The 24223-nt window shown below is 37.0% G+C and overlaps 1 long non-coding RNA gene across 1 annotated transcript in view; it reads left to right on the top strand.

Annotated features, from left to right (window-relative positions):
* Nucleotides 1-24223, top strand: part of LOC128792463 (uncharacterized) — a 361852-nt gene that overhangs the window by 90364 nt on the left and 247265 nt on the right. Inside the window, exons 6-8 of the long non-coding RNA XR_008432418.1 lie at nt 6098-6151; nt 7984-9171; nt 15154-15249. This is a non-coding gene — a long non-coding RNA (uncharacterized LOC128792463). The remainder of the gene's footprint in view (nt 1-6097; nt 6152-7983; nt 9172-15153; nt 15250-24223) is intronic.

The following is a 24223-nucleotide window of genomic DNA, read 5'->3' as shown; positions in this document are numbered from 1 at the left end:
CAAGCTGTTATAAAAGTACACAAGATGTAAATTTGGGAGAGCTACTAATGAGGTGGATCAGTGTGTTCTTGAAGCCTGGGCCAAGGATGCTGTTGATAGCAGTTAGAAAATCATGTTCACAACTGTGAAACTTAAAGGCAGGGCCTTACCATTCCAGGTTCTCCAGAGGAAGCCAAGTCCTTGAGGAACTGTAGAATTTCAATGATGTTCCTTGCTACAATTTTTCTTTGGTTGCTTGCAGTGACTATTCTTCTTTTCCAAACCTGTACAAATGTGGGCACTGAATCATGTTTTGGTGTCCTGTCACCATGGATCACTGTGGTCACACAGCAGCTAATGGTGCATGGGCTGAGCACAGCAGCACTGTTCCAAACCAGCCTGACTACTAAACAAGAGAGGCAGTAAAAGGAGAAACTCCTGCTGATAGCAGGAACTTCTGTTTTATCTGAGGATAATTTACTGAGAAGGTAATTGGTGAATTCCCAATGGGAAAAAACTTGATTCTGTCTGAGCATAGGTTACTAAATGTACCATCATAAAGTAATTGATTTTGTGATATTTCAGGTAGGGAAATAGTTGAGGCTATTGAACTTTTCACTTAGGGCCTCAGGGTGAACTTGAACCAAGCTTCTAAAGGTAAAGAACCAGTGCTTGACATGTGCAGGGTTTTGCACACTTAACAGCCTTTTTAAATTTCATTTTTCCCTTTTACCAAGATCTGGATTTGCACAGAGTCTCATTAAGATGGTTGAGTTGTCATTGGAGATAATCACCAAAGGAATGTGTTATAAAAGGAGAAAAAAGTATGTCTAGAAAGTCTGAATAATTTTTTTTATGCTGTTGTTTTACTGAAGAGGCTTTGGATGCTGATAGAAAAGTTACTATAGCTATAGGGCACATTTAATTGCATTTTAGAAACTTCTTTTAATCCGGTAATAACAAAAAATTAAATCAGTGCTGACATTTTTTTGTTGCCAGAAGAAGGTAGTAAAAGGGTAAAGAAATAATTGTTAGTTCTGAGAATATAATTAGCAACTTTAATGCTTTAATCTAAAAAATGCATATTTCGAGCCTGGGTGAATGATTAAAGAAAAGATATTGAAAGCCTTTGAAATTTCTAACTGTTTGTTTTTAATTGTAAATTATGATCACTATAATTAGCTCATTTAGTACATTTATAATGTAAACAAATATGAATATACAGAACTTCAGTGATATATTTCAGGGCAAATAAGAGCAACATTGTGACCCTGGGCTCTATTTATTAAGCCTTTCTTGTAGTGTTTGGCGCAGTTTCATTCTTTCATACTGTTTTCCCCTCTTTTTTTTCAGAAGATAAAAGAAAGCCGTTCATAATATTTGCAGGTCTCTGCTGAGATCTTAATGCATCTGGAACTACACTGAAGAAAACACAGATAGAAATCTAGTCCTTTTTGGGCTCCATTTAACTCTAACTCTGAAGCTTTCTTAAAGCTTAGAGTTTTTATCATGTTAGAAAATATGTACCACATGCTTTCTTAAACACTAGGCTGTTAATACTGAGCGATTAGATGAACTGAAAGTAATATTATTTTTCAGGTATACTTACTATTTCCATAGCTAGCTGTCTGCAGAAATGCAGTGTGTCTGATACTGCCTGTCCTGTTTCCTGGTGATGCACTTTGTGTAGCATCCTGGGACCAGGTTTCAGAAATCTGCTCATTTCCTCGTACACGTGCTGCCCTCCACATCATAGTAACTAACACAAGCAGGAGCTGCCTGCCTAAGACTCCCTACATGCTAATGGAAACACTTAATGACTAACAGGATGTTATTTCCCAACCAAGTTCAAAGATTAACATTTGGGGTTTAATCTCACCATTATTTTTGTAAAAAGACATCTTTTGTTACATTTCCAGAGCTCAGTTATCATGCTGTGACACACTGCATCGAGTTCTGATAAGTAATGAAAGTTATGATTAGTTAAGCTCCTTTTGAATAGAGAAGGCTTCCCTGAAGGTTGAAACTGGCCTCTAACTTGCGATTTTAAATCATTGTTGAAGTGTTTTGACTAGGCTGCCTTTGTGTATACTAAACAGTTTAAGGTTACTTTTTAATCCAGTGGTGCCTGTTTTATGATGTTCACTTGCTGCAATTGAATGCTGTTCTGTTCATCTCTGCCAGCTGTCTCCTTGGAATACTCTAGTAACTAAGTTCTTTTATCTCAGAGGAATGAATTGTCAATAACAAGCAAATAATAACTTTTCTGCTGAATTTTCAAGATTTAAAAAAACTCTCTTTTTCTGTCATATCTCCCTTATAATGTCTTGCGAGGGTTAGTTGCTCTGTTCTTGCGCCGTGAGCCTTCAGGAGTTAAATGTTTATAGCATGACACAAAGGTAGAAGAGGTACATATTGCAGCAGTGTATTCACCATATTCTGTGGATATTTTTTAGCTGAAGGAAGTAAGCCCTGGTTATTACAGCTGTCACAGTGACATCTGATCCTCCAGTATCAGTGACTTCCTCACCCACCATATGACCCTGATCACTGCCATGATTCTCTGTCTACTATTAAAGTGGGAAAGGTCTTGGCCCTCCAGGTGCTGTTTCAAGTCTGAAATAGCAACTTGTCTGTCACACTCCCTCTGCCTAACTTATTGCTTAAGGACTAAGCTAAAATGTTTAATGTAGAAAGGGTCTCATGCAGCAATAAAGTAAAGAATGTGTCTTATGTCTGTTTCAGGGCTGATGTAAAGCTAGGGCACTGAGAGTGCATCAGTTCTTAAAAATGAGCAAATGTTAAAGCAAATTTGAGGCTTAATCTCAACAATTATATTTTTACACTTCCTTTCTTCTTTTGGGGAACACACTGCTTGAAAGTCATGAGAGGTACCTTTAAATTTCACCCAAGAACGGGAGTGTATAATAGCTTGATAAATGCCATGAGTCAAAATTGAAAACTTTAAAAATATTGTCATACAGAAATTCATATCCAAAGCAGATCTTATCTGAATTTGAGAAAAAAATGAGCTAACAAGCAAAAATGTTGCATGAAAGTATATTTAAAAACCCTAAAGCTCTAAAGGAAACTCCAGAATTGTGTAGGTGAAATCAATAGGGCTTCCCATGATGTGCATTTTTCCCTCCTTACTAAGTACCTTGTTTGTGGTATTAATTTAAAACTTGCTTAACCTAGGCAACATGAAAGACTTAGGATACTTTTCTATGCAAATAGATATGGCTTATCAGGCCTACCTAATTTTTAAGAATGAGGCATTGGAAAAGATTCTGTACTCAAGATAACAGAACTGGCCTAACTGGCTATTGCTCTGTACATTGTGCAAGCTTTGACCCAGCAGTTGTCACATGTTTCCAGCCCTGAATGCTCATCTTTTTAAGCCTCTAGTGTTGTTAAATTCATGTAAACTGGTATGTGGGGCTTGACAATCAAGAACCAGTATTTGTATATTGAAATTCAGCTGCATCTGGACTGAACCAGAAATTAAGCAGGTGTAATGCCAGAGTAATAAAGAGGTTGGATAACCAGCTTCTATAAGTTTTGGAGCAATTTTAGGTTCTTAAATATAGTATTACAAAACTATTTTTTTTTGTTTTGATGGATGTGCCTGTGAGCATCTGACCTACAATTCCTCCTCTAATGCAGGGGGAGGGGCACTTCTGGGCAGAGTGCTTCTGGTCACCTTTGTCAAGGTAGTGCTGTGTTTCTTACAGTGACCCCCATGATCAGGAAATCTTAACAAACACAGCTGCAGCATGTTACATTGAAAAATGCTTTTCTTTGAAATAGAACTATACACATTTTAATACCCTTTGCAATATATGGATTGCAGTTGCAAATACCATTTTTTATAGCATGAAAAGTCCTCTCTTCATGTTTTGTCAGAAGCATATGTCCGTGTGTAATGATATACATATTTAATATGTATATATGCTCACATAGTGTATGTATTTATATATATATATCAAGTGACTTCATAGCTTATGTTAAGATAACACCATCCTTAAAAAATAAAACCTTACAAAATTTTATATAGTTGTAAACTAAAGTTACGAAGTTATATGTGAAGTTAAAAGGTTATAAATGCAGTTCTGCTTATCTTAGTGGAAAACCAGATCAGAAATTGTCAGCAGAGTACTTTTAGAAGAGTTCTGTCATGACTCTGAAGATGGAAAGCAAGATAGACAAGGATTTAGAACTGATGCAAAAGGAGAAGGGAGGGCATGTGTTCCTGAGAGAAAACCATAAAAAGAAATGTAAAAAGTGGGAAAATTAGGGTGTGTTCACTCTGAGCATATGTTAGACATTAACTCATAGCAGGCAGGGCTTTGCTCTCTGTTAAAGGAAAAACTAGAATTCTGTCGAATAAGGGACACAGAACAAGCAAACTGGATTGGACAAAAACTTGTTGCCCTTCTATGGAATATCCCTCATGGCTGAATGTTCTCTATGTTCTTGATCCACTTGGTGTTTGGATCTGTGCTGCTCTTTCTGTTTACTGTAAACAGAAATGTCACACAACCAGAACACTTTGGAGCTAGAGATGGGATTATGTGGTTCCACCAATCCTCCTGTTTTCACTTTGTTGTCTTATAAGAGTAAAAAAAGGTTGTTAAAAATTGTCAGTCATTTGTCTGTGGACAAGTGCTGGGTTTGATGCTGCCATTGGCCATTTAGGGGTGAAAGGCTTTGAGTGTTGTGCTCCCTGGAGTATAGCTCTATATTTGTTCATTTTCAGGCATGTGCAAAGCCTTGGCCTTCACTATGCTCATAAGTCTTCCACAGTGATTATGACTAGGGTCCTTAAATTATATTGTAATTACTATTATTCATCATAATGGCTTACTAGCAATAATTACTAATAATCTTGATAATCCCCTAAGGAAAAATACTATAGGTGGAAAGCCAGAGATGGAGTCATTATAACAGAGACAATTGTTTCCCTCTTGCAATAAAGTAATTAATTCCCAGCTTTTTTTTTTTTTTGAGGGTGATGAAGAGATTTCTGAAGAGATTTCTCTCATAACAACCCTCTCTGCCCACCTGCCCCAAAAACTAAGAGTGGAAGAATGAACAGGCCTTTGTCCTGACTATGAAAAAATCAAGCAGCAAATATGGCTTATTTCTATCAAACTTTCTGTCTCTCCTTCCCTATTTCTTCATCATAATTTCATGGTGTTCTGTGCTTTCATAAGCCCATAGTGTGTGGTAGACAAAAAGTAAAGTATTTATAGCTTGGTAGACAACATCTTCACAGAAAACTTTCATAAAACCTCCTTCTCATAAGATATGCATTGTTTTTATATACTTAAATTCACTTCTAAAAATGTGCACAAAGATCTGGCTGTGTTTATCTATGGCTTTAAAAGAGCAACAATCAAAAGGAACTGTGTACCATGATCATTTAGTTTTCTGACTCAATAAAGAAATTCTTATTCACTTCTACAAGTGCATCTCTGTCCAGTGATTTTTCCCATATACAGAATGTACCTGCAGCTCTTGGCATCAGGTAGGGCAAAGAGGCAAATATTTCTCATTGGCAGGTGAAGTAACATAAACCGGAATGGTGTGCTCAGATTTTTTCAATAAATATTTTTCGTCACTACAGAGCTTTATACAGCAGCAGTAAAGGCGAGAAAGGAAATTAGAAACACAGCTGAGACTGCATCTCATACTTAATAATGGCCTAAAATTCTTACTGTTTATTAAAACTAACACCCCTTGTCAAGGTGTTGATCAAAAATTCTCTGCAGTCTCTTTTCTTTGATATTTTCATTTTAGAAACCACAGCTATTTGTTGCCATTTCTTTATTTAGGTTTATGTCTAAAACATTGAAACTCAAAACTGCTTTCCAATAATGTTTTATGGTAAGGAGTAATCTTGAATTCATTGAACCAGCAAACTCATCACTAAACAAATTTGTCCACTCACAAAGAAAGGAGAGTTGTGGTATAACAGAAACATAAATGGTCAAAGATGGCACTAGAAAGGATGCTTTTAAAAAACCTGTCATCTCTGAGTCTCATGCATCTACTGCTGTCCAGTCTTAGTATGGGCATAATCTATTCTAATATCCACATTTACCTTTTGTTTCAGCATCTCCCTGGCTCCTGCACATGCAAAACATTTGAATTTCCTGTTGGCTCAGAGGTGAGATTTATAACATTTATTAAAGCTGCTTTTCGCTGTGAGTTTACTGGGCAGAAAGCCTAAGAGGGCCTTTTTTTTAAGGGGGTTTAATTGCTTGAATTTACCAGAGGGGTGAACATTATGCTCTCTTTGCAGCACCACTATCCACTAAGATTGCCAGGTGTTGAATTTCCCTAGAGGTTCCCTATTTATTGAAGGAATTCATGAAATATCCATCTATCCAGAGCCAGAGCTCCTACCATCCCTTTCCCATTCATTGTCTTGATTTTGTTTCCTTCATGGCTGCTTTTGAATTTCTTGGTTGAGCCTGTTCATTTCTGTCTGTTCCTGTCTGTAAGTGTCCTCCCTCCTCTCCACTTGCACACCTTGGGCACTACAAATGGGCCAGACATCCTGGGAACTGAATGTGCCTGAAAGCCTTTGCTGGGATGTGGCTGCTGGTGCAGAGGGACAGTTCAGTGCTGGGAGTACACTGGTGCTCTTAGCAGGGTGGGAAAGGAGATCAACAGAGGACAGGAAAGACAGGACAAGTAGAGGGAAGGCTGAAGAGCAAAGATGTCTTTTTCAATGTTTAAAGTAAAATTTTTCAATGTTTAAAGTAAAAGCCTAGAAATAACCCTTTAAATCCATGAATGGACTTCTCAACAGATGGCAACCCTACAGTCAAGTGAGCCCAAGGAAGGCAGACCATAATTGTTAGCAAATGTATTATTAAGGGAATTTACTAATTTACTGATGGAACAGCCACTTCAGTTGAAGAATAAATTGGAATATTTTGGTGCATTTCCTTTAAAAAGTCATCCACTTTTAAGTCTATGTATTAAAATTACATAGTCTTAAATGGGGGTCTCCTTCGCTAAACAAAAGATATGCAAATTACATTTCAAGATTTATATTATGATAAAAACTGAAACACAAAAGAGACATTATCTTGCAAAAATGTAAAAGTACATTGCTTCATGAGTCTATAATGATATAATGTGATGTTGATGTAGTTAAAAATGTCAGAAGGGAGACAATGACCTTAAAAGTTTAAAGCAGACACATTAATATTGATTGATTTTTAAGAGATTAAACAGCAAGAATATATCTATACATAGACTGGATATTGGATTGTTTGAAAATTTGAGATGAGATACAGAACATTTCAGTCTTGTAATGCTTTATACTTAATAGCAAGAACACGCATTATATGCAGCCATTTGTACTACAGGAAACCGGATGATGATTTGCCTTGACTTTATCAGACTATTTCTTGTAAAAACCAGTGGTGTCTGACAAAGCTAGATGACCATTTCTGGCTTAAGCATAAATGCTGGTTTGTCATAGATGTCAAAAAAGTCTTAATGTTGGATGGTTTGTTTGTTTGTTTGTTTGTTTTTAACCTTGTTCCATATCTATGTAGATCTGTATGGTGTATTGCAATTATTTTATATACACACACATACACAGATTCCTAAAATATGTTGAGCACTGTAAAACCTCAACACCTTCTGGCCTTGAACCAAATAATGTGACTGCACGTCAAATATTGTGTCATTTTTTTTTCCTATTTTTTGTCAAACTGGAAGAAGGTTGTCAGTAACAGTTCTTGTTTAAGTTTAGGCTCATACTTATATCCATGCTTATGACAGCAAAGTCATAAGGAAATGTGCTTATCATTGATGAGGAAGGTGCTAAATATTGTGATATTTATTATTCCCCTGGGGCAGTTTATTTTATCATCTCAGGTTGATGGAAGTTTTGTCTCACAAATAAGCTGTACTCTTAATACACTTGCATTGGCCAGAGAAATGAGGATGTTGGTCATGGTTGACCCTTTATCCTTCTAGGAACCAGGCCACAGATGCCTTGGACTTGGAATTCAGCTTGCAAGCGAGAACAAGTGTGACCAGCAGGAGATGGGCCATCTTGCTGAGAAGAGATCCTGAAGCATTGTACAAATGGAGATTTTCATTCAGAATCAGACCTCACAAAACATGTGGCCGATAAAGTGTAGGCCACATTTTTATAAAGATTTTTAAAAATCTCACTTTTGAACAAATCATTAGCCCTTTACTTTTTTTTCTCTGCAGATATTAAGAGACTGAAAATCAATATTTGAAGGAAAGAGAACAGCTGGGAACCTGGAGTTCAGCATAGACATTTTGCATAATAGGGAATTCTTGTTTTCCAAGTAGCAAAGATAGGAAGTATTATTGTGTGGCAACTTTGTCTCCAGATTTTTTTTTTTTTTTAATAGAAAATGGTGGATTCTTTCCAGGAGAACTATCAAACAGCTAAGTGTCTGGATGTCACAGCTGCATCCTGTAAATGTCTCTTTAGTTTCACCAATGGTAAAACCTGTTTTGACCTTCTAGTAAAAGAAAATAGCCCAAATATACCAGAGAAAGCACAGTGTCTCCAAAGGGCCTGGCCTAAGTGAGCACCCAGAATCCCAGAAAGCCAAGAAATTTGAAGGCAGTCAGACTTGATTTAATTATTTTTTACTACAAGTCTCATTTGAGAGAATGATTAACGGGAGAAGAGACATAAATGGCAAAGTCTTGATCAAAGAAGCTGCTGTCAGAGTACCATCTAGATAAATTAGGAAAAGAATGCTCAGGTTTCTGTGAAAGAAGACTAATGACATCAAGTCAAGATGAAATAGAAAGGAGCAGCATTGCAGGCTGGAAATCATAAAAGACTAGCGTGCCCTGACAAGAAGCCCTGAGAAATTTCCCGAACTGGAAAGTAATTGGAATTGGAAAGGAATTACTTTCTGTAAGTGCCGGGTCTTGAAGTTTCGCAGGACTGAAGATGACCCAGGCACCAAACTTGCTTTTTGGAACCTGTCAAGACAAGTGAAGAAATCTTCTGGAAGCATCTGAAGCTGTTAGTATCAGCTCTACACACTGCAGGTATTCTGCATCTTATGCACTCTACTCAACTAGGATCAGTCCCTTCACCTAAAAGCTCAAACGGTCCCACCTGGAGGCAAGCAGACAGTGGATATAAGGAGACTGTGAAACTAACAGCTAGTAAGTATTTGTGTAATTTATAGAACTTGTTTACAGGAATGGCAGTCTCCTGGAGAGAGCAGTGGCCCTAGCTGAAATCAAGAGAAAGCTTTACAAGTGATCTGAATGTACTTGTGTGAAGAGAGGCATCTTAGAAGGTAGGATTTGTCTTTTGGTATACCATAAAGGATTTCAAAAAAGTAAATTAAAAAAAATCCAAACCTCTTTCAGTAGTCAGGGGTGTACTCCTGGAAATCTAGTGTTTAAATAAAAATAAGATGACCTGTTTCTCAGGGAACATTGAATTGTTATTTAAGTATTGACTTAGTTTTCTAACACTAGTATTCCTGTCTAGAGGAGGAGAGCTTCCGTTAGAGGCCTCCTTGCCTCAGATTTAGATTATAATATGGAGTAGCATTTCTGCAGACAAGCACTTAGTGTTATCAGTACTAAAACTGTGTGAGATTAGCTAATGTACTTTTCTGTGATGTGCAAAGTGAATGCCAGGACGCACCATTGTACCTGACTGCAGCAGCATGAAGTTATGCTTCAGCAGCGTTCCATCGAAACGTGGGATTTTGAAGGCAGGGAAGCGGTCTCTGGGGTGTTGCCCGTCAGCAAGAAATGATTTTTAGAAGTAGGAAATAAAGGAAGAGTCTGAACTGATGTTTAGAACAAATAAATGGGAGCAGCAAAACTTTCAGTAGTAGTATTACATGCCATCATAGAACAATAGCTAAATGAAGCGTGTATTTAAAATTTGGTGAGAAGCTTTTGTACATTTTAGTTCTGTTTGGCTCAGCGGGTGTGCTGCACTTTAGACTTCAGTCTCCAGGGCTGTCAATCCAACAACTTTCACAAGCACTATATTCACTTAAAAGCTGAAAGAGAAAAATAGAAGGGGATGATGCTAATAGCACTTAGCACTTATATAGCTTTCCTTCCTGAAAGTGCAGTACAAACATGAGGTAATTAACATGTACTTTGTCTTGGAGATGCAAATGTATCTCTAAACAACCTTTAAGCAAAGAGAATACAGACACATAAAACCAACCTTTGCTGAGCTGCATGTTTTCAAGCATAAATATTGTGAAATGCTATTTTATGGTATAATTTCTCCCTGTTGTTGATCAGTAAGTCCAGCTTGTGGAAACCAACACAGTATATTTCTGCATGCAGGGCTCCTTCTTCATTGTGTGAAGAACTTAATGTAATAATTTCAGATTTTATTTGATGAAGTGGCTGATACAGGTAACCACCAGCAAGTTATACAAGGGGGTGTGTTATTTGAGCAGGCAAAATATGGGATTAGGTTGCATAGATGTACCAGTTATCCAAACTGCCAGGAGCCTCTAGAGCAATCCTGCTGTGCCTGCTCCAGTATCTACCCACCTGGTGTTAGCTACTCTGAATATGTCCCACAAAGTCTTGAACAGATAGTTACCCACCTAATCCACTTGCTTAGAAACTTCAAAGTCTTAAAAAGAAAGAACCAGAAAAGAGAGGTTCAGCTGGCACTAAGAGAAGTGAAATGCCTTTGAGGAGAAAAAGAGATAGGTAAAACTATAAGTCTCAGTTTTTCTCTAAATAAGAAAGAAAAATGTCTGCAGCTGTGGTGTGTTTTCAGTGTACTTTTTTTTTTTTTCCTGGTTAAAATAAAAGTTCAGTGGTGTTTGCAAAGCTGGAAATCGACTTATAAGTCAATTTGATAATTAAAGAGTTCTTTTGAGCCCTTGAGCTACTACCAAAGGCTATCATCACAGATCAGCCATGATGTGGAGCAAATCTGGTCAGGGAATTATCTGTTTCACTCTCCTCTTCATTCTTAGGCCATTATGACTTCAGGATGGCAAATCTGTCAAATTTGCAATTTCCTCCAGTAATAGAGTTTTGGCAGAAGCTGATGTTGGTGCTGTACAGTACTCATGCACAGTTAGGTAAGCAATGCATGCTTCATTTGAGAGAGGCACAGAAAGCTTCTCAAAGTTACTGCATTATAGTTTCTCTTTCAGTGCTGAGCTCAGCTGCTGAGAGCAGAGGAGGTGTGAAAAGACTTGTTAATAAAAGTCTGTTTAGATTTCATTATTCTGAATAGCCAGATCAAGACAATATACCTTGCCAACCCTCTGAGAATTTCAGTCCTCTCTGGAAAAACTTTCTTTCCTGCACTGAATAGCCTTCCAGTGGAATGTTTATGCAATGCAAGCAGAACTCTCTTCTGCTGCCTTTGATTAACAGAGAGAATGGAGACTGCCTTCCACTTGTAGAAGATGGAGCAGGAAAGATGAACAAAAGAGCCAGGGAGGTCTTGCTTCTCCTACTCAGACACATCAAAATAGCTTCCAGCTCCACCGTCCAATTTTTTAGCTTTGTTTCTCTCCTATTTTAGAAAGGGGAACTCCTTTGAGTTAAAGGAGGAGCGACAGTGACTGGTGTGGAGGGTAGATTAAGTGTGGCAGTTTGGCAGATTGGTGCGGCAAAAATGCCAAAAGCATTGGGGGAGGTGTAACTCACTGAAGAGCACTTACAGGTTGGTTATGTTCAGCTCAGAGCTGGGGCTTGGGGATGCCATGTCTTAGCAAGCTCCAGCATGATTTCTGCATTGTGCCAAAAGCATTTTATTGGCTAGATCTGGAGAAGTGTCCTACCAAGGCTGACTGGAAGAGAGGTGCAGTGAACCACAAAGAGCTCTATCAAAATATCAATTTCTTCCTCTTCACAATGGCTCCAGCCTCTGAGCAGTGAAATAAAAGTGAGCATTTCTGAATATAAGCTGTAGCTATGGAAGTATCTTTGTCTACATGACGAGCCCTAGTCTTTAACCAATCTGAGCACTTCAGAGATGTTTTTCAGTTTGCTGTAAAAGAAAAATACTAATCTGTGGTAGACTTGGCATATGACATGGGCAGGCTTTTTCTCCCCCAGAAAATTAAACCTCCATTTTAATCACTGTGATTTTCTTTTGTTGTGGTCGTTTTAAAGTTCTGTGAGTTTTGCTTAGATATTTATGAAAGTTTTTTAGAGACTTAACTCTTGATGAAAGCAGATATAGCCTCGTAAGCATAAGTGCTACCGTTCCTTTCTCTGTCAGCATATGCACTCACCTGAATACCCTGAATATATATATATACAGATTTCAAAACCCAACTAGTAATAAATGACAAAAAATGGGTGCTGGAAAGCTGAGTCAGTCTAGTTCAAAATATATTCCACTGTGTTACACTTTCGTTATAAATTCAAAATAAATTACAAAGGTTAGTGAAACCTTATTTCACTTTTTTTACCTGTCCACTTGTATTTTCTAAATAAGTCTCAAATTTAAACGATTAATGACCTAGCTTAATTGAAAGGAAAATTATTCAGAGAAGAACACATTTTAAATAGCATATTTCCATACTTGTACTTTACATTGTTACTGAGTGATAACCTAATACAGTTAATTAGTACCTTTCTCCCTAGTATAACTTATTTGTCATCAGGAGTAGGATTTAGTCCTTTTCATCTTGTCATGGCTTTGGGTGTTAAGTGCTTGCAGTACCTTGCCCCATCAGGAGATCCAGAAGGGTGATGTTTCATTTATCCCAGCATTGCAATTTTTCTGCAGAGTTATTTAACAAAAACATTTTGTTATATGGAGTGGTTAGTGATGTAGTCATTGAAGTCAATATGACTTTCACAATTGATGTCAATGAGAAGAGGACTGTGTTGACTGTGACTGTGTCACCCCAGTAAAAAGATGAACACTGTGCCCTTTTAAGTAACATATCACACCCATATTTTAAGGACAACACTTGTAAAAAATGCTCTGGAAAAGAAGGGAAGAGTGATGTGCCTGTTATTGCAAAACTTACCTTCTGAATTCTGTTTCTGGTTGCAAGAGAAAATATAAAATGTAAGGCATGTGCTTTATTAATATTTATTTATACTGTCTTCTGATACATTGCCTTTCTGATGCTACATGGTGTTCTCCTGCACTATTTCCCAGCATGATAGCTAATGTCCTGCTCTGAAAATTATCCATTAAAATTTTATCAATTTTGTGTTTTGGTGAGACAGGATGAGGAAATGCCATTGGAAAATTAGATTCCTCTTTGACATCGGGCGCCCAGTCAGCAATCCAATCCCATGTGTTTCTACTGAGACATTAGGATTTGATATAATTTTGGGCAGAAAACATTTTAAAATGGAACAATTGAATTTTCTGGATGGTCTTGGGGACCACTTAGCTTAAGAGAATACACTTCCAAATCAAAAGCCTTTCAATCATTCTAAATATTATTTGGATGATATTTGCTTTATGTGTAGTAGCAGTTTGAATTTGTATTGAATGTTTGACTGGCTTGTGCTCGCATAGATGATGTATGAAATTATTATTTCATATTTTTCTGGTGTTTGCATTGCAAGTGACATCTGGCTGACAGGAACTTGAAGAAATGGGATACAAAGTGAATGCTGCAGTTACCACAATATCATATTTATCAAAAGGCTTCAGGTTGGTCTGTTTTTGTTTCACATGTGAAACTAGCAGCAATGAAAAAGAAACAGCTCCTCTTTTTTTAACTGAGCTGCTTGGAAAATTAAGATAGATGAAAAAAAAATGTTAATTGTATTCTGTATTAATTTAATTAATTTATGTAGACAATCATGTATACTGGCTGAAAGACAGTTCTCTCATACAAGCTGAGTTCTCAGCTTGTATGGAGGGGTTGGTTTTGTTGCTATTATGCCTTTAGATTTTGGCTAATATTATATAAAATTCATACACTCTGTATCACAGAATAGGGAAGTCTGGAACAAGCTACTATAGCAGACTGACACAGTTCTTTTTAAAACTTGTGTTCAGCTGTACAAATCTAAAGGTAGCTTAATTATAATTGCATTATATCTTTGAAATGTACCTCTTGAAATCCTGTCTTTAACCAAACTCTTACCCCAACACTTTTTCATTAAGCTCTTGATATGTCACTTGTCTAATGGTAAATTTGAATTAGTGAATTTTTGACTAGAATACAGGTTTTAAAAATTATTTTACAGTTTAAAATGTGGTATGAAAGTTTATAATGCTTTAGAAATATGAGTCCAGCCTTTAAAAAAAGGTTTTTTCCTAATGCATGCAGTTTGTGAGGAAGCTCTGCTGATGTATTACAGGACAAAACCAAAAGTGATACAGTGAAGTGTCTAGTTTCTGGCCACACCCTGGCTTCTACACTTGCTAGAAGGATTTCTTGGACACATAGTCACTACCTTGCTATCTTTTATGCTTGTTGGTTATAAAGACTGTGGAATCTGTGCAAAGAAAATAGGGGAATTTGTAACGGTTCAGTTGTTTCCCAACCATTCTGGGAAGGAAGGAATCTGGGGGCTGTTCCATATATGCGTGTGTAGTTCAGAAGAGAAAAACAAGAAGAGGTTGTACAGAGATAGTGAGGTGGGTAGAACAGTCTAGGAGGGGAAAAGTCTGCCTGAGAGAGACAGAGAGACGGCAGACCAAGTAATCAAAAAATAATTGCATCTGTACTGCTGTCAAGTGATTTTCTGATCTATGAAGTTAACAAGCTGAGAGCACTCAGCATCTTCCAGAACTTAGACCTTTGCTTTTAAACAAATAGAAAATCCAGCTGTGTGGTCCAATTCACAGGAAGCAAGAACTAAAAGTAGTTTTTCTTTAGGTCTGTAATTGCAAGGTCAAGTTGGGAAACTTAAAAAAAACCCAACAAAAACAAGTGAAACAAGGTATGAAAAACTGAGGGCAAGAAATACAAAGGAAAACAATTTTCAAATTGTTCACAGAGGAAAATTTTATTCCTGTAAGTGAACCTTAAGAAGAGCCTATCTATTTATTGATGACATAGTGCATTTGCCTGTCCTCCCTTGTTAGACATTGGCAGTGTGAATACCTTCATTTTATTCTTCTCTCTGCTTTTGCAAACATCTCCAGTCAATAAAGATTGGACTTATCCATTGCCATACTTGCCTTTCCTCTTTTTTTTTTTTTTTTGCCAGACAACTGAGCCAAGATCACTGCGACCAGCAGAGTTCACTGAGACCAGCAGCTGATCACTTCAGACCAGCAGAGGATCAGTTAGATCATTCAGAGCAGTAAGTATTCTGAGCTTAGCAATGAGACAGAAATGAGCAGAAGAACAAAGAGCTGATACTGCAGCACAGTCTAAGCCTGGTTTCCTAAGCATTGCATAGTAGTTCTTTGCAGCAACTCGTGAACCATGCAAATGCTATGTATGATTCACTGGAATATGCTTTGCAATTTTAGGTGAAGCTCACAAATAATTTACCTTGTACTAGTTTTGGATATCATGACAAAGATCTTGTCATGAAGAAACACTAGGTATCTTGCCACTTAAAACACAAAACCAAGAAGCAGGTACTCTTGGAGCCTTTCTGAAAGGTTACTATTCACTGTGGTGATTTGTATGTGCTTGGATGTTTTGCTGTAGATGGATTATTATAAAATACAGTCTGCTTACCTGTTTTCCATATTGTCATTTACTCTTTTTGAACATGACATCTTGGGTTTCTTTAGAGCTCAAAAGACCTGGCATCAATCATTCCTAAAGCAGTGAATGTACCCAGGCTCTCCTTGTGGGAGAGCTGGACTGGCTGAGCCAGACCCCGTGTCTAAAATTTTTATGCAGTGTGTCTTTACTTTCTACAGAATGATTCATGTACAGAGATATACAAAGTATCTTGAAACTAATTTAAATGTTTGCAAGTGCTACTGCCTCCTTTTGAGCTAAAGTCACAGAAATCTTCAGTTTATTTTTTTCACTTTTATTCAGCTCTGTGTTGTATTGTTACATAGTACTTCTGTCTCTACTTTGTGACATATGAAAGAAAGCTGTTCTAGTTTCTTAGCCAGTGTTATTTATGCTCTGTGCTGATGTATATTGCACTTTTACTGGTCTACTTCTCTGTCTACCCAGCCACACACTCTGATTTTATCACCTTCTGGTTAGGATTGCTGGACTTCCTGTATGCCAACACAAACAAAGAGCAAGGAACTAAGTGGCTAAGTCATTCAACACTCCATTTACACTACTCTCCTCAACAATCTTTCTCAATCCCAGCTACCTCGCTACCAATGACCACAGTCCACCAGCTTCCAGCTTCACCCTGATTACATTGTTTTTCTTCTGTTTACTCTTCAAGACATTTCTTTTTTCTGCTCCATGATTTTATACATTCTATCTTGAATATTTGTACCCCAAATTAAGACATCATTATTAATTAAAATTCAGAAAAGTCTGAAGTTCATCATTATTTGCAATGTTGCAGGATTAAGAGTTGAGGGTCTGGGAAACACTTCATTGATTGCATTCTTTACTATTGCCCTTTGTGTGCTGAGTAGTCAAGCCATGCTGCTTCTTAATAGTTTGGATTTCGAGTCTGTTCCGCAGAACAAGAGTAGGTCAGACTTCCTCTTTTGCTCTTTTGAACCTTTCTCAGCCTGTGGGGTAAACCAGATTGGTCAAAGGTCTGATCCTTTTGAAAGTGGAATCTTGGCACTTTCTTCTGTGGGGGTGAAGATGAAAGTGAATGAATGACACTCAATATAAACAATCTTTGCTTTTCAAGAGAAGAGTAGTAGCACCTACATATACTACAGGAACTGAGTTCTCTAGATCATGATAATGTCAGTTGAAGTACTTGAAAGTGAATTTTGAGGCAATTTTAAGGAGTGATTTGTATATATAAAAAGAGCCAGAGGAAAAGTATTCACTTTTTGTTTAATGACTAAAACTAGTATTAGCTGTGATAGACTGATGAACTGCCTGAAACATTTCAAGACAACAGAAGACTCTGAATATATTTTTGTTTGGCAGAAGGCAGTAGGAAGGGGAAAAAAAAGCATATGGACATAAGCCATGAACCTGAGATTTTTCCCTCTTCCCTTTTCTTCCCCACTTTATTCCTAGTTCTTACATCTGGAAGAATCTTTGGATAAACAGCAGTCCTGAGGTAATACAGCATAATGGCAAAAGCATGCTGAAGAGGGTGGAGTGGAAAAGAAAGGGGAGAGTCTGTGTTGATAAATTTTCTTTCAGCTTACCTTCACAAAGTTTCTTGGTAGTTTAGAAGAGTGTTGTAGTAAAGAATGTTGCCTGCTTGAAACATTGCTTTCCCTAAAGGCTACACAGTAGTGTATTGGAAGATACTTGTCCTTCTAGATGTGAAGAATTTCAAATCTTGATCATGGGTATCTTTGGCTGGACTAAACAGGAAGAGTGGAAGGACTTTTACCCTCTGTTATAGCTAACTGCTGTTATGACATCTGAAGATCTTGCTGGTGACTCATTTTGGCCTAATTTGTTTAACATTTTTGGTAGACTATTTGCTTTTTCTCCTCTCTCTATTAGCTTTGTATGGTTGGTGTTGAATTTTTGTGCGTTTTTAAAATTTTTTTTTTCATACTAAAAAAATAGACAAAATCTATAAATAAAGTCTAAAATAAACAAACCCTGCCTATTCTGCAGATGATTAAATGACACTCAAACCAGAAAAGCAATGTGGGAAGTTGTCATAATGATGGTAATAGCTGTGAATTCCAGAGATACTCTTAGTGATGGAGAAAGTACTGAGTGTGTGATTGCCCACTAGGGATATTGGTGTCTGTTCCCTGCGTGTGGACTATTCCTTTTTGAAGCCTTTACCGTACAGATGAAATTTGACTCAAAGCTCATCTGAGCAGCCTGTTAGTAACAGCTATTCTGAAGTGTAATATCCTTTTAAAAAATTGTTTCACCATCCATGAAGTTGAGTTTGGCTCAGATAGTAGAAACCTCAACACCTCAGAAACACAGTGATCCCATTTCATATCTAAAATAAAATGGGATTTGGATTGTTATACCCTAGCCATATTCATGTGGTTGGAGACTGCTAAATTCACATGAGAATGCCTGTCTGCTTTCCATCTGAAAAATAATGCTTGCTTTCTACCAGCAAAGATTTCAATATAATGTGTTTTCAAAGTAATCTTTCCTTGATCAGCAGACTACAGTATTTTATCATTTTGCAGGCTTTCTTTCCTTTATGGGTGAATACTTCACCAAATTGCATTTAATAGCTATGAACTTGGATTTTTAAAAGATCAAATGGCTTTCGCATCTCATGATGTTGTTCTTCATAATTTATTTCTTCCAAATTGATACCACTGCATACTTAGAACTTGATTTCTGTTCTCTCATCCTGTCTGAAAACACCTGCCTTATTAAAGCATAAACTTTGTGGGAGTAACTATTATGCCCTTCTTTTCTTGAAGGAGGCATTTCTATTACATTTCTACTCTTCCAGGAGCTCTTTCCAGATACCCAATCTTTTGTTGTTTACTTTCAGCATCTCAGTTTTCAGAACTGCTCTGATTAGATGATGTGCTGGTTTTTTTGCCTAGTTGAGTTTTTACTTTTGCATCTGTTAGCACATTCTTAGCCTGTCCCACCTGCTCTTTGGCTCCCTGGCTCTTTGTCAGAGTGAATGTCAATGTTGAAATTTCAAAATGTCGAAGTAAATAACACAACCCGTAATTCTGCTACTTTTTTCAAAGGGTCAGCTTCCCAAAGAAAAAAATTACATTTTTGCAAACTTATGGAAACAACAGTGAGAAAATCATAAGAGGTGTTGCTCATATTCTTATTCTGTTCTCTTTCTTACACTATGAAGTTGTCTATTATGTGAGACTTCAGTCTAGAGATGTAACTGTTTATTTTTGAAGATGCCCAGAGTCAAGCTACAACTCAAGCTACAACTACTCTGAAAAGAAATATGCCTTAGCATTCAAATATTCCTGTCCAGAATGATTTTCTGTGTTGATACAGACATTTTCTCATCTATACTATATATAACTACTATAAGATAGAAAATAAAATATGAAAAATCACTTAGAAGGAAAAAGCAGACTTTTTTTTAAAGTTGTACTGAATAAAAGTCTGAGAAGCCATTGCTTGTTGTATAACTGTTGTGGATAGATATGTTTCCAGTCAGGGGTGGCTGGTGCATATACTTTTTTTGCACCTCAGCAACTTCAGTTTTATAACTATTTGCAAAGACGTTGTTAGACCAATTAGTAGACTACGTGCAAATGCATAGTATAGGTGTTTTGGCAGACTTTACAGACTTGAGTTTGCAGTAGCATTAGGCGTCAGATCCCAACATGCATGTGTCCAGTCACAGTTATCACAAGTTGCAATATTTTTGTTTTGCACAGACTTCATTGGTAGTTACAACACTCAGACACAAATGCTCCTGTGGGGGCACATCTGCCCTGTTAGCTATTTGCAAAAGTTTTAAGGTATATTAATCTCACTTGAAACTCTATGCATAAACAAGAGCCATCTCTAGATATTTTAGTTAATTTTCTTCAAAACTGATCTGTTCTATTCTATTTATGTTTGTTGCTATTGCGTTGTTGGTTAAGTATCACGTTGTTGATTATTAGGTTTGCGCTTCTGAACAGCAATTTGCATTATGATGCTTTACTCACTCCATAAAGAGTTCAGATGAATGTTTTTCTTACATTTAATTTTTCAGTTTTAATATTTTGTTTCCCTTTCACTTTGCAGCCTATTTTTTAGCACTATACAATAAAACAATAATGGAAATTCTGTGTTTCTACATGCACACATATGTGCGTACTATAGCTTGGGTTTGGGGGTGATATGCTTTTGAAAGAAAATCTGAAGCCCTCTATTTGCCTGTACAAAAGGACTAAGGAAGTTCCAGTATACTTTCTCTCTTACTGTTTTTTAATTGCACTCATTTTAGGTCTGGGTATAAATATGTATATATCTCTAAGGTGGCTGTGTCACAACAATTTCCCCAAAATTTTACATGCACTTGTAAATAAAGCTGAGTTTCTGAATTCTAACTGCTGCCATTTTATCTGAGAAGTAATGAAGTTTCTGCCTAGACTGGAGACACTAACCTAGAAAGATAAACAGAGAGCACATGTTTTGTGCTTGTGAATTATTGTTTGTGGTTTGCTTTGATAATTTTGGCCTTCGTATAGAACTAGTTACTTGTAGACAACTGGCAATTACTATTGAGGCTGTGGGTATAATCCATTAATATCCCCTAATTTAGTGCAACCATCCAAATCAAACATTCTTCTGTTTTTAAAAAAGCCTGCAGGTAATGAAAGCTTCAGAACATTCATATGTGTAGTGTTACAGTAGAAAAGTCTAAAGTCTGCATTCAAAGACCTGGTAAAGTCCCAAGCTCATATTAATGCAACTTCAAGCTTCTAAGAGAATATTTTGACTGTTTGCCATTAGCCCTGTTGCTTATGGAAAAGCAAGGAACTCAACTGGTGCCCGCTGGCTTTGAATACCTCTTTTTAGGGGAGGTCAAAACTTGAGCCAAAGAAAATGGGGGGACCCACCCCAGTGACCGTGCCTGATGACATTACCAGATGTATCTAGAGAACAGGAAACTACATCTGTGATGTTCTACAAATATTCAGCCTGTGGAAAATGGTGGTAAGTGTAGGAAGACTTTCTTATATCCAGGCATTTCTGATTAATCTGAGATTAAATGCTAGGTTTTCCAAATGAGGAAACAGCTCTCTTCATTCCCAATTTGGAAGATTTTATCCTGTCAGACCTGGAGAATATTGATTATGGATTTCTCGTGTTATATCAAAAAATAGGACAATATTTCAGTGAAAATGTAAAACACTGTTCTTTCATTAGATCATATTAATTTCACTAATCCATATAACAGAATGTAAGAAAACTCATCAGCAAATTACCTCAAAATTAACAAATAGATATAAAGGGATCCTCAAATGCATTTTTCTTACCTGGATGTCAGAGTCCTATAAAACTAGCCTGTAAGGTATCTTCCAGTATCACCAAATCTCTTTTGATCTCTCATACAGAGAGATCAAACCATAAATGACTTAGAAATAAGTCAGGTGAAGGAAAACAGTTTAAAATGGACTGAGGAGTCTTTCAACATTTTTGTTCTTCTCTCTGCTTTTAATAGCTTCTTTTTGCAGTCTGTTAATAATCAGATTGTGTTTATTATTTCTGAATCTTAGTTGACTTAGCCTGTATATAAACTCTGTCTCCTTTTGGTATTGTTGCATCATGTTGCTGAAGAAGGAGATCATATTGCTATGTGCAGAAGTAATGTGGAAGATGTCACTTTTGTATTTTTCCGGTCTTAATGTTGTCTTAAATGAGATGGAAAAATCACTAATAAATATAAATTCGATAACCTTCAGAAAACCTTTTGCTGAACAGTCTTGATTTCTGATTTGTACTAGTTTAAGTCATTCCATTTGCATATGAAAACAATCTCTCTCTTCACCCATCTGTTATATTATTGATTTACATCTTTCAGGTAGTTATCTGCAATGATGCACACAAACATTCATAGTTTAATACTGTCATTTTGAGCTGATTTCCTATACTCAATTGAACATAAACCATGAAAAATTTAGGATACATTTCACCTTCTTTTAAAAGTTTATTACAAACTTGGGAAGACATTTTTAAGTGTTTTACAATAATGGATATCTTTACACTCTTTTTTTTGGTGCTCCATATTTTTGTAACACTTGATAAATACCACTCTATAGACCAATAAGTAGTAATTTTGAACTAGCCTAGACCTTGATTGCTTTGTTTAGGTAACTCTGTGTGTGTAATCATGCACGCAGACTTTGAGTCATAACCTGCCAACTCAGATGATAGTAACTAAAAATACTTCTTCCCAGTGGCTGGCTACAAGAGAAATCAGTAGGTAGTTCTAGCACACTCCTCCTGGTTGGGAGGTACCATCATAGGTGGTGATAAACATACCTTCACGGTATCCTCAGCAGGTGAACCAAATATTGACCTGTAGATTTTGGATGGCCTACGGAAGCCAATGATGCATTGGAAATAGACTGAGAGTATCACCTGTGCTTTAAGATGCCTCCTAAGTCAGCTCACTGATAGGGTGACATCAAATTAGTAAGTCTTAGGTCCTCCTTCAAAATGTGGGTATTATGTGCAGATGGAAGTTATATGCAAAAGTGGAGTTACAGCTCCAGCTGATACAGCAAAGACAAAGCTCAGTGTGAGTTTGAATGGATATTTTTCTCTAGTAAAAGGTATATACTCTGAAAAACATGTTTCCTGGCAATGATCAGTATCAAACAACCAAGTCAATATAGCTGAAGTCTAGCTTGCTTGTCTGTTCAAAAAAATAGCCCCTTCTCTTTGTTGGTGAGTGAAATAGCGAATGCTTCCCCTTAAATACAGTACAGGACAATGAAATGCATCATCCTCACTTCCTAGAGTCACAATTCCCCTCACAGCTCTGAGGAGCTTCATCTTAGCAATGCTTCTGGACTCCATTACATCCAAAGCTAGTCAGCCAATGGTGTGGAAGGACTTAAAATAACACTAGTAAATTAAGTAATTGAAATGATGAATGGTCTAAGTGAGAAAATAGTAAAAAGAAATACAAATAAGCTGGCTGGCTGATGTATTCTGGGTGTTTATCTGAGGAAGCCTCATGGTAGTGACATCTGTTAGACATGACTTTCTATAGTCAGGAAAGGGCACTCTTTAAATCTCTTGGCTGTAAAGTCGGGCTAGCTTTGGTCCTGAGTTACTCCACAGCAGAAATACTCAGGTGACTTAAAGCCGGGCAGATCACAAAGCTGAGATTTCATTTTACTGCACTGATAAACTGGTGAAGGCTTGAGGTCCTGGGGTTACATCTGCCCTAAGTTCTTGCATTAGGAACTGGAGCTTCTAATGAGAATGGGAGGAAATCCTGCCATCACACTCTATGGTGCAGAACGTCAGGAGACTTTATTTCATTGTAGTGTCATTAGCACATGAGGAACTTCAGGGAAAAAGAAAGTCTCTAAAAGACTAGTGTTTAAAGGATTAAACCCATTCAGTGGTAGGGAAGGACATATTTAGCTGGAGACTGTAAATGAACACCCCATTATTAAAGAACTGAAGGATTACTGTTCCCATACAGATTTAACAGCATATTTTGTATCTTTTTATTCCTCCAGAAAGGGAAGAATTTATCAGTTTCTTGATCAGAAACTCTTAAGTGTTTTAATAGCAAGGGAAACTGAGGTTTGGAAATATAACACAGTTTTCCCCATGCTGTAGCAAGGGTGGGGGTTAGGTTTGAAAAGGGGATGACCACACTTGATGCTGGAGGGCAAGAATATTTTACACTTTCTCTTTGGGAAGTGTGGAAGCCCTATTAAAATGAGTTGTTTCAAATTTAGACTGAATGAAGCAGTTCAGAATTTACTACGGAGAGCAATCCAGCTTTGGCAAGAGAATGAACATAGTGACCTAATAGTGTAAAGACTATCTCTGTTTCCTGTAGATCTGTGAAATGTCTGACTTTCTTAGGATTTGATTCCAATGTGACCACCAAGAAAACAGATTAAGGAAAGTTTTCTTGCTCTTGGTCTGAGTGTAATATTCCCACATTTCTTTGTGGCAGTCCTAATCTAAATGATCTGCAATCCTTGAGCACAAAGGCTTCAGGTTTAGCTGGGGCATGTTGCAAACTGCTAAACCCTGCTAAACATCTTCATAGCTGAAAAAGGCACAGGGTTCTTAAGCTTTTATTTGAATAGGCTGTAGCTATTATTAAAATAACCTTCAAGTATTGACTCAAAATCCCTTCACACTTTGCTAAAATTGTCCTGAAATTTCTGTCATTCTCACTAATATGTTTCATTTTCTTTTCCACATGCTGTAGTTAGCATTGTGAGTATTTTCCCCTCTTTTACCTTCTGTATATTAAAAAAATATTGGTTGGTGCCATTTTCCTAAAACAAGTAAAGTGAAATTTTTCCTTTGATCATTTTCTCTGTTCTTATTAAAAAACACATTGTGTTTAAAGCTGCCTCTTGTCTATTGTAGTTCAAATGACAAGTCCGAATTAGGTGCTTTAAAAGTTTGCAGTTACAAATGGAAATGTCTTTAACTATTTATAATCACCTTTGTTTAAATTGTCCTTACACACAGAAGTAAGGCAAGTGAGGTGCTGAAATGCATAGAAAACAGGATCTTTCTAAAAAGTCAGTGGT

The sequence above is a fragment of the Vidua chalybeata genome, chromosome 9, assembly GCF_026979565.1.
Source record: "Vidua chalybeata isolate OUT-0048 chromosome 9, bVidCha1 merged haplotype, whole genome shotgun sequence".
NCBI classification, from domain to species: Eukaryota; Metazoa; Chordata; class Aves; order Passeriformes; family Viduidae; genus Vidua; species Vidua chalybeata.
This window is presented reverse-complemented; position numbering and strand designations above follow the sequence as displayed.